The following is an 11186-nucleotide window of genomic DNA, read 5'->3' as shown; positions in this document are numbered from 1 at the left end:
CATTCATTACACTTCAGGATCCCCTCACATCATTGGTTTCACTGACTCCGATTGGGCTGGTGATGTCAATGATCAGAAGTCTACTTCTGGCTTTGTTTTTTGCCTTGGTTCTGGTCCTATCACATGGTCTTGCAAGAAGCAGTCTGCTATTGCATTATCATCTACAGAGGCTGAGTACCGTGCAGCAGTGTTAACCAGTCAAGAGGTTTTATGGCTTCGGCAGTTGATGACAAAGTTTGGGTTTCCTCCAGATTGTCCCACTATTCTTTGGTGTGACAATCAGAGTGCCATTCACATTTCTCGCAACCTAGTGGAGCATCAGCGGACAAAGCACATTGAAATCCACATGCACTTCATCAGGCAATTGATTCAGGATGGTTCTCTCATCTTGGAGTACATTCCTACAGAGGAGCAGGTTGCAGACATCTTCACTAAACCTCTGGCATCTCCGCGCTATCTTCAGTTGCGCTCCATGCTTGGGGTGAAGGAAGTTGTCCTTGGGGGGTCTTAGTGAGGCCTTCCTTCCTTCATGTTTTTTTTTCAGCATGATTCTTTATCTCTTTTTGGAGAGGAGTTTTTTTCCCACTGGGTTTTCTCCTTTACTCCGCTTTATAGAGATTTTCTTGTATTCGAGTACCTGATCAGGCCTTGTTGCCGGGACCCTCTTTTGCATTGTAGTTCCTTTGCTTTCTTCTGCATTGTTTGTAGCTGCATTGTAGCTCATCTTAAGGGGGGTGTTAGAGTAAAGTAATTAATTAACTTTACTCTCCTCTTAAGATTTCACTTTATGCATATATTAGTCATTTAATAATTAATATTTAATTATTAAATGCACTCACCTTAGGGTTAGGTTTTCCTTTCGGTGTTGATCTCCTTTATAAGGATTGATCTCTTGTACTATTATCTCTTGATTCATTTTTTCTCTGATAATAAATCTTTTCACTTTGTCAGAGCCAAAACCCTTGTTTTCGTTCTCTCTCTTTCTCTGTGACAGGTTTCTTGCATGTAGGTTTCTTTGGGTTCTGTGGATTTGTATTTCTCAAATCCTACACACACAACTTGTTTTTTATAAATAAATATCTCTCTACATCTTACATTTTGCATACTTTTGTGCTTCATATAGCTTCACCACAAATTATTCTCATATTAATTTCTATAGACATAACCACCAATCTCATTATGTATTCTTAATTTCAAGCTAGTGTTTTACAACATGTCAAATTTTTCTCTAGGTAAATGCATTCTAACTTAACATTGATCCTTATTGCATTAGCAAATTAGGGTGTCCTTCAAATTAATTGAAATATTTTAATTTTGGAGTTTGTACGATACATAGGGCATATCATGTTATTTAGGTTTGAAAGTCCAATTTAAGCCCTCATACATAGGATTTGGACATTTTCTTTCCCTTGTGTCAATATTTCTCTCTTTCTCAAGATCTCTAAATTTCTACTTGAGCTCGAGTTTCAAAAACTTCAAATTCCTTGCAGTCTAGTGGTCGCTACTTAGTTGCATGTTTTCCTTGAAACTCCACTATGTTCTAGCATTTCAATCTTATTGAATTTTCATACACATCCAAGTGTTCTCAATTGCACCACACATTTGGAATCCTTCCTCCTCTAAGTACTTGAACTTTTCCTCTCTATTTGCAATCTTGTTCTCTTATGTCAAAATTTTAAAACCTCATTTCAACCTAGTCTATCAAACTTCTTGCATTCCCTTGCATATTGTCCACTTGCAAAAATCTTTTGAAACCTCACTATATGTAAAAGCCAAACTTGTCAACCTTCTTTGTGAGTACAGGTACTAAAAGCTTTAAGAAATTCTTGAGCACTTTTGAGCATTATCTTATGTTTTCCCCTACAAATATGATGTATAAGTTCAAAGGAGTGGATCCTCCCTCCAAGACCACCTTAGATATGTCTCATATTTTTTATACAAATCGACAACATAAAAGAGTTTCATTAAAGGAAAGAGAATGTAAAGAAAACAACTACCATGGCTAGATACTTGATAGAAAGCGGTCTCATTCAAGCAGTTGCATTCCTCATTTTCATCTAAATCCTAGATTTGGTTACATGTGCAAATCTCTATTATCGATCAAGTTATTCCATAAATCATGCTCGAGTACATAAATAAAATGTTGGAGACTCCAAAACATGTAGAACATGAAATCATCATGGCCACTTCTTTGAGGTAATTCTTGAACACAATGTAGATCAATGCAAGGGATAATCCAAAATTTTGAAGAAGACACGTGTCTCCACTACTAGGTTGTCTAAGGTGCTTCACAACAGTGAATTTCATGAAGAGATAAATGACACAATCACCTTGTTGAATTGAGTTCTTGATCATTCAAATGCAAAATAATTTCATTCTTGGATTTTTTAGTACATTATTAGGATCCTATTAGGGAAAGAATACCTTGATTGGGTTATTTTTATTAGTAACAATCTACACAACTAACTACTTGAAATCAAAGAATCAAAATGATTTTATATGACCATATTTATTGTATTCCATTGCTTTGTTGCCAAGATCCTATCAGGAAAATAATACATTGATTAGGCTACTATAATTAGTTACAACTACATAACCAACTAGTTTAAGCCAAAGAAACAAAATTCTTTTACATAACTTCATGACAATAGGCAAAAGAAGGTTTACAAATATTATCCTTAACTTGACTTGAAGAAAAAGCCAAAAGTTTTTCAGAAGGGTAAATGATGCATTTGTGTTCATTATTTGAATCTTGAAAATGATCATAACAGCAGATTTAGAAAAGAACATTGAACAGGATGTTCTAAGAGACAGTATTAGTACTAAACATTCAACCGTAGCTCTATTTCAGCATCACTACAAATTTATTTGTCTTTTATCTTGCTGGGATCTATTTCAAAGATTCATCCTCAATTCCACTTCACTGAAATGTTTTAATAATGAAAAACACTAAACATATCATAGAATCATTAAACAGGAAAAAAAAATAAGACTAACCACATTTGATTGGCAGCTGACTCCTTGGCAGTGCTGCATCAAATCAACATGCCCTGGGTTTTTTTGGACAAAAAGCGAGCTATTCAATAGCTTTTATTTTTTCAAAAAAATTACTATTTTTAGGAGTTTTAAGGTTTAGGGTGCAATTTACCCTTTTTGTCCTGTGTTTTTTCTGCTTTAAACCAGTGTAATTGAATTCCTTTTACACTTTCAATTTGCCATGTAAATGTAATGCTGCTACGTGATAGATAAAAAATGTCAATTACTGAAACATCAACTGAGCTACAATCTGCTAAGCAATTGCTCCATGAGAAAAGAACTGTAAAATAAGTATGGAGATAAACAAGGAAGCATATAGAGATCGAACAAATTACTGTTCTTTTGTAATTGAAATTGACATTATACCGTATATAACACATACACCATAAACTGTAGACCAAGTGAAACATAGCCCAAGACATTACAACTGAAGCATGATTTCTTATATGCTTTGATTATTTGACCAATGAAGTCATACTTGCAAATGACAAGTTGTACTTCCATCTCTGCTTTCAAAACGCAGAAGTACACCATATACTGCAGACCAAGTGAAACATGGCCCAAGACATTACAACTGATGCATGATTTCTTATATGCTTTGATTATTTGACCAATGAGGTCATATTTTCAAATGATAAGTTGTCCTTCCATCTCTGCTTTCAAAATGCAAAGTACACCATATACTGCAGACCAAGTGAAACATGGCCCAAGACATTACAACTGATGCATGATATCTTATATGCTTTGATTATTTGACCAATGAGATCACATTTTCAAATGATAAGTTATACTTGCATCTCTGCTTTCAAAATGCAAAGTCCTCAATCATGGTGTCTTCAGTTCCATACTTCATTGCAGTCAACCTTAGAATATTATACCCATTTTCATATGAGTGCATTGCTCTTACAAACACCTGTCAGTTTCTCCGAAATCTTGCGATTAAATCACTATTTGGAATTCTTAAATTGCAATTCAGAAGTCAGCCATAGCTTTTTAGGGTCAACTGGAAAATTATGTTTTATGCACCAGATACGCTTGCAGCTAATACAGCTGGAATTTGGTGGGGAATTCACCACTCAATCCCAGAAAAGATTATCTGACATGCATAATCTCAAAGATTAATTTGGCACATTGCAATGAAAACTCATTCTTAGAAGAGTTGCATATACAACCTTGAATGTTTTAAAATAATTGATGTCTACATGTCGAAGCACAACTCCCTCCACATTTTACAAATTTGCATCAAACTTCTTTACATCTTTCAGCCTTGATGTATAAGGAAATGCCAGACACACAACCTCAAAAGACTAAATTTGTACCTTGTTATCAAATTCATTCCTACAAGTGTTGCATACCGGAGGTTCAAAGTTTTCAAATATGTCAAACCACAACTTCATCGACATTTTACAGATCTCCATCCAACTTCTTACCATCATACAATCTCACTGCATGCTAAATAACACCACTCGTTAATGAGTTTTCACCTATTGACACAAAAACTTGAGGATGAAAATAATTAGAGATAAATCTTTGAAACTCATTCATTAAAGAAACAATGAAGCGAGGCTTCTGTTTAAGAAGAAAATCCCATATGTAAAGAGATGGTATTCAATGCTAAACAGAGCCCTAGTTTATCAGGTTAAGTTGAAAAAAAATGTGAATGCTATCAAAGCACAAAATTTGTTAATCAATTTTCAATTATTAAAACAAAACTTAATGAAAATAATTAGTAATAAATCTTTGAAACACATTTACTGAACTAACAATAGAACAAGGCTTCTGTTCAAGAAGAAAACCCCATACGTAAAAATACTGTGTTCAATGGTGTACAGAGCTCCTATTTTATCAGGTCAAGTAGAAAATAAAATGAGAATGCAATCAAGGCACTATAGACGAGCATAGAGAGAGAGAGAAAGAGAGATGCATTTCTGGATTTGAAGTGATTCAAGTTAATTTGTGTTGCATTGAGAATTTCCCACGTCACCATAATGTCCTCTCTTTCCTCATCCTTTTCCAACCTTTACAACCATTGCACTTATGCCATATCCTACACTGTGGAAGCAAGGAATTGAGCTTCTAGTCTTTAAGGACTTGATCAAATAACCTGCTAGTATATTCATGCAGGCAAACAGCAGACAATTGGTTGAGAAAAACAAGTACTAATGTTAAACTTGGGCAAAGACTCATATCTTAATTCCATTTATTTCAACCTCTCTGCAAGATAATGATTGGCCCATCACAACTGCAGTTCTTGTCCATCCAACAGTTCATCATGTCCCATCACGTATGTGAGACTTGTCAGAGATAATACTCTGAAAAAAATAAAATGATAAATCAAAATCCATGAAAAGAATGTAGTGCTCTAGAGTTAAGAGGCAAAAATGGTTCTGTTTGAAACTAACGATGTGAGACATCTTGAACCATGGACAACGACACGACAGCTAGATGTAAGGGTGTGTAAAATATCTTGTAATTGTTCTAAATCTACAAAAATCTTTTGTGTTTTACCATAATTCATGCACTGTCTAACATAAAAACATCTCTTCCAGCCTACAAGAAGTGCATATAGACGCATCCGAAAAGGCATGCCCAATCTTTCAGTTGTCCAAGTTCCATATAACTCATAGTGATGCATTCGTCCTGTGCGCAACAAATTTCCAAGCCAGTCAACATAATAGAGGAGAGGGAACACCTCTAATATTACAGCATTAGGTCGGGAGAACAAAACGGCAACATTTTGGGATCCATGTGGAGTTAGAAGAAAGTCTGCCTCTGCAACCAGCCTGACTTGTTGACAAAACTCCCTTGGACCAGTTTCAGCTACCTTTACTGGTATATGCAATTCCCTCTCAAGCATTGCCTGCATCTCTTCAAAATTGACTATATTTCTTGAAGAATAAGGCCGTTGGATAACAACAGCATCAGACAGGGGTTTTCTAGCATTCACAATAGGAATCTTGCAATGTGTCAGCACTTTCTGTCTCAACCAATCATGAGCATCTCGATTAGGGATGTAGGCAGCATTAGTCATTGAAGCAAAGATTATAGCATCCTCAAAGCAAATGGGCGATTCATCTACCATCGCAGGACGAAGATATTCAACCTTCATCTGAGATGCAAAGACCTTAAGAAGGCCCTTGGACCACACACTGATGGAAGTTGGATCACGTGGGTTTGCAAACCAATAAAGAGTAGCATTTTTTAGGTCATAAAGCTGAGACATGAGAATGGCAGGGATGATCTTCTCGGACTCATGATGTGGGTTTGGTCCAGCTTTGCCGTATGGCATCAAGGTGAGATCTGCTACCATATGCAATCCATGAATCCATCTGGCATTCATTTCATTTCCATCTGGCTTCTTACGATCAGTGTCCCACCCAGGGCAGAATCCATTTCTCACAGGAACCTTCTTCCTATGCTTCTCCATATCAAACCTCATCTCATTAGGCAATCCTGAATATGTTTGTGATTCATCATCATCACAGAGTGTAACCTGAGAATTCCCAAAACAGATTCCTCTAACACGAGGAAAGCACAAGGCCCCACAAGTGTCCGTGCAAACAGCTCTATTTCTCAAAACGTATCCTTCCTTTCCATCTCGGCATTCTGTGTGTGTCTGTGGGCCAAACTTGGGAGGTGGGATGGAGTACACCCATTGAAGTAAAAATAGGAAAAACACAGTCACAAACAATGAGAGAAGCAGAGTTACAGGCCTGGCTCTTAGCACCCTTCTGATAGTTTTGAGTCTTGCTAACTGTCTGATCCCCTCCATCAAACCATCTCATGTGTTTTCTTTTGAAATTATTAAGACCCACTTTCATTCCTCAAAGCTTTAATCCATCTGATATACTTTCCATTGGAACTACTTAGAACCGCTTTCAATCCTCCAAACTTTAATCCATCTGATATAATTTTTTATTGAAATTACTTATACCCACTCTCATTCCTCAAAGCTTCAATCCATCTGCTACCCTTTCTTTTGAAACGGATAAGGACCTCTTTCACTCCTCATGACCTTAATCCAATTAATATCCCTTCTATTGAAATTACTTAATACCCATTTTCACTCAACAATGCTCTGAGTCTATGGATCATGCAAGTCTGATCTAAATCCCAATCAAAGACTTCAAAGGTTCTATATACAAAATTTGCTTTAAAATCCAAAGACGTTATGTAAGAAATACTTTAGTACTTACTTGGATTCATAAAGTTTATTTAAATGACATGATCATTGCTTTGAAGTGATCAATTCCCTGCAAAAGGGCCGCTTCCCCTTCTAACGCCTAAAATGAAGTGTTCCAACTGCCATGATTTACAACGGAACCATAGCTGTTTTATGCAGTTTATTGGCTTGGAATGATCATGTGAATCCACCATACAATAATAATAATTTAGATCCTCTGTAAAAACAGAATCTGGGGATTAAATAAGAGTAATGAGGCCTTCCGAAGACAATGAAGGAGAGCGTGCTGAATCCTTGCCCCGTAAAGGCCACATCTTTTTAGGGCACTAAAATATGGTTTTTATGATACTTAGCCTTTGGCCTTGAAATTGGTTTTCTTCTTGGCATGGAGACACTTAATAAGTTATGGTTATCATCATTTTATTTTGCTGTTATTGTTGTCAATTTTTTATATAATTTATAGAATTTTAAATTGGTTTTTTATAGATTGTTTTCTACTTGGCATGTACACTTAATAAGTTATGCTTATTATTATTGTTGTAAGGGGAAGAGTACTATTATAGTTCTAATAAATTTGTCATGTATCAATAGCCACTCTTTTTTTAGAATTTTTGGATCATAATTGGTTCATGTGTACACTACTACTAGGGCATTGCACGACTACGGGGCCATTTGTGCATAAGTATTGGCACCATTTGTGCATCAATATTGACAATTTTAAGTGCACGATTATTGGGGCATTTTAAGTAGGTATCGAGAGACACTTTGAAATGTGTACTTTTTGACCCTAGTGTGCATAACAAATCCAACATCGTACATCATTACTACCAAAAAAAAATATAATGATAAATTAATTATTTTATTATTAACTTTTGATGGCATATTAATAATATTTTAATAGCTAACAATAATATTAAAGCTCTTGTTTCCTTTCTTCTTGCTTAACTCACTCGAAAGTTTTGGGCTTGATGCCTTGGAGGTGGCCAGAACCCATGGTCAAAAACATATTCCGCTCCATCAGGGCTTAATTTTTCGTCTGCCTTGCTCTTAGCCCCCTAGACAACTATTAACATGGAGCATGAAGCCCCAAGCTCTGTGTCACCCCCTACGACTACTATTATTGATGCTTGGGCGGTGGCAAAAAGAAACATTTAAAGTTGCCCCTTTTTGCCAAAATTCCCTCTTGTCTTGGCTCCCCTGTAACTCTAATCTTGCCTCCATGGCAATTAAGCACAAGTCACCTCCCCTAGGGTTGAGAAGATGAGGAAGGCATAAGGATCCCTCTCATTGCCAAAAAAAGAATTGAGGTTGTCAATGAGGTTGAAATGGAGGTTGGGGAGGATGTTAGTAAAAGTGTTAGTGCCAGTCGTAGGAGTTCCAATAGATTGGCGAGTCGCTCGATGGGTATTGTTGTAGATAAAAATTTGATGGGGTATGATGAAGATTCTAAGGAGGAGGACTCTGTTGAAAATGAAGAAGCGAGGGATGTTGAGGAGACTGAAGATGGTGGAAAGTTGGTAGTTCAGCTAAATTTACCAATGAGGGTTTAGACTAGAGTCACAAGAATGAACCTTTGGACCTTGCCCAGGATGTGATGCTGGAGGAGGTGGAGAACAAAGGAGATAGTGAGTAATTGTGTCGCGTGTAGTCCACTATGGCAGAAAATTTGGATGCAATAAAAAAGAAGGTGACGAAGCTGGAACAGAAGATGGTGAATATCTCTAGGTTCAACCTGTGTGTGATGCATAGTTCAGCTACCTCAATATGTATGATGCAAAAGAAGGTTCTTGGAAAGGATGCAAAAACTAAAGGAAGCTACAAGGAACTGTTTAAGTTCCTTATTGAAGATTGAAGCAATGTGCTCAAGTAGTCTGTTTAGGCTAGTTTTTATAGTCTTTTTTGGTCTCGTGCTAGTTGTAAAACTCTGGTTCGTTTTATATATGTTGCTAAGATTGCTTATGTGATTCGATTACTATTAGTATGTTTTGTTAGTTTACTGCTAAAGTTTTGTTACTGTTAATGATGCCTATGGGCTATTAGTGTAAAGGGCTAGCACCTACTTATTAATATAATAATTTATAAATTTCGTTTATCTATTTTTTATTAATTGTTATGGTATTTAGTTCTAGAAGAAATATTAATCTATTCAGTAGATTTTATTAGTTGACAACAAATGAACCAATAAGATCTTATAATTAAAATAGTTTGACCAATTTTATAATGTACATATTTTCTCAAATTTCTTTTAAAATATCAAAATTAATTTATCTACCATTTCTTATTATTAGTGTGATATAAGCTATGAAATCTTTTCTTTTTTTCTGATTTTGAATATAAAAAAATTAACAATGTAAACTTATTTTATGTCACTTTTTATTAATTTATTTATTGTCTTGTTCCTTTTCTAAATTTACTTATTGTCTTATTTGATAATGATATTATTTTTATTAAAAAGGTCGTGGGCCAATAAATATAATTGATTTATTTTATCATACTTAAGTCGATTTTAATTTATTGAAAAACTGGACTAGAGAAAATATGAAATATTATGATTAAAATAATTAAAAAATATATATATTAGATAAAAATATTTTAAAATTAACAATAAGAGAAACAATATTCAATAAAGGTTAATGAATATAGAATACTTATATTTAGAAAAATCTATATAGAAGACAAGAGATAGAATTATTGAAATGACCTAAGCAATTTCTTAACTTTTGGCAAATGATTCATCCACAATTGACCCAAATGTATTTTTTGTATCAATGTTTCCACCATTTTTCTATAGTGCTAGAAATGCATGTTCTATGTTAGTGATTGATCCATCTCTAATAAGAGACCAAAAATCTTGGAGTTGAAAGTTTGATGACAGTTGATGAGAAGTTTTTTCAACATGGTGACCCTAGTATGAGGACTTGGGCTCTTCATTAATATATCAAAATAAGCTCAACATAGGCAATTTCTTAATGCACATTCTCTTTAGAAATTCTAGAAAAAATTGCACTATTGATTTTAAGCCAAGTTAAAAAATGAAGCATACAAAATTTGAATAGTGTGCATAATTTTGACCAATACCATGTTAATCTTCACACATCAGCAGTATATCAAACCGAAATAAGTTTAAATAATCATTGGTTTTTTTATAATAGCTCTCAAAATATAGGAATGATCAAGGACTCCAAAAAATCCCGCAACATTTATAGAATAAATATACACATATTTAGAGGATTGCTAGACTTGATGAGACTTTAATAGAACCTATAAACTATCGCCCAATAGTATTTAATCCACAAATGTTTCTAACATATTTAGTTAACTGTTAGACAGTTTAAATAACCGGAAGACAACTGAGAGGGGGGGGTGAATCAATTGTCATAGATTACTGGAACCTTAAGCATTTAAAACTTTAATACCGGAACCCAAAACATTAATACTGGAATAGTAGCCTAAAGCAATTAATCATAAACAATAATCATAGAATATATACCATCCACATGACACCAAGATTTATACGTGGAAAACTCGATAAAGGGAAAAACCACGGTGGGAAGCCTACCCATAGTCAGATAATACTTTTGTAGTAAGTATGTGAATTACAATTGAGAGGCTTGCACTTGCAGGAAGGCCAATAGCCTAGACCACACTGGTCATCACAAAAGGAGTCTCACTGACTACATAGAAATCCAGACTATAATCTGGAAGAAGTGTTTGAACTGCAAAGATAACATCTCCTATGCCTGAGTACATTTTCAGTTAAGCTCAATATCGGAGGACTAAATCCTCTTACATAAACCCAATTCGATCTCCAATAATCGACCAAATCCTTTGTCTGAATGATATTACATTATTCACACATTACATATCCATATCCCATTCCTATATTTGATCTACAATGAGATATTACATCATATATATACAAACCCCCGACCATAAACAATCAGGTCAGCTACCAGACAATAAACCA

General features: G+C 35.0%; 1 long non-coding RNA gene across 1 annotated transcript; it reads right to left on the bottom strand.

Annotated features, from left to right (window-relative positions):
• Positions 1 to 3352: 3352 nt before the first annotated feature.
• LOC131026683 (uncharacterized) lies at positions 3353 to 7592 on the bottom strand. Its single transcript, XR_009102373.2, has 2 exons — positions 7233 to 7592; positions 3353 to 4488 (listed from the first exon to the last, which is right to left on the bottom strand). It is a non-coding gene; the product is annotated as an uncharacterized LOC131026683 (long non-coding RNA).
• Positions 7593 to 11186: the final 3594 nt, after the last annotated feature.

The sequence above is a fragment of the Cryptomeria japonica genome, chromosome 1 (assembly GCF_030272615.1).
Source record: "Cryptomeria japonica chromosome 1, Sugi_1.0, whole genome shotgun sequence".
Classification (NCBI taxonomy): Eukaryota; Viridiplantae; Streptophyta; class Pinopsida; order Cupressales; family Cupressaceae; genus Cryptomeria; species Cryptomeria japonica.
Note: the sequence above shows the minus strand (reverse complement) of the source record. Positions and strands in the feature narration are given on the sequence as shown.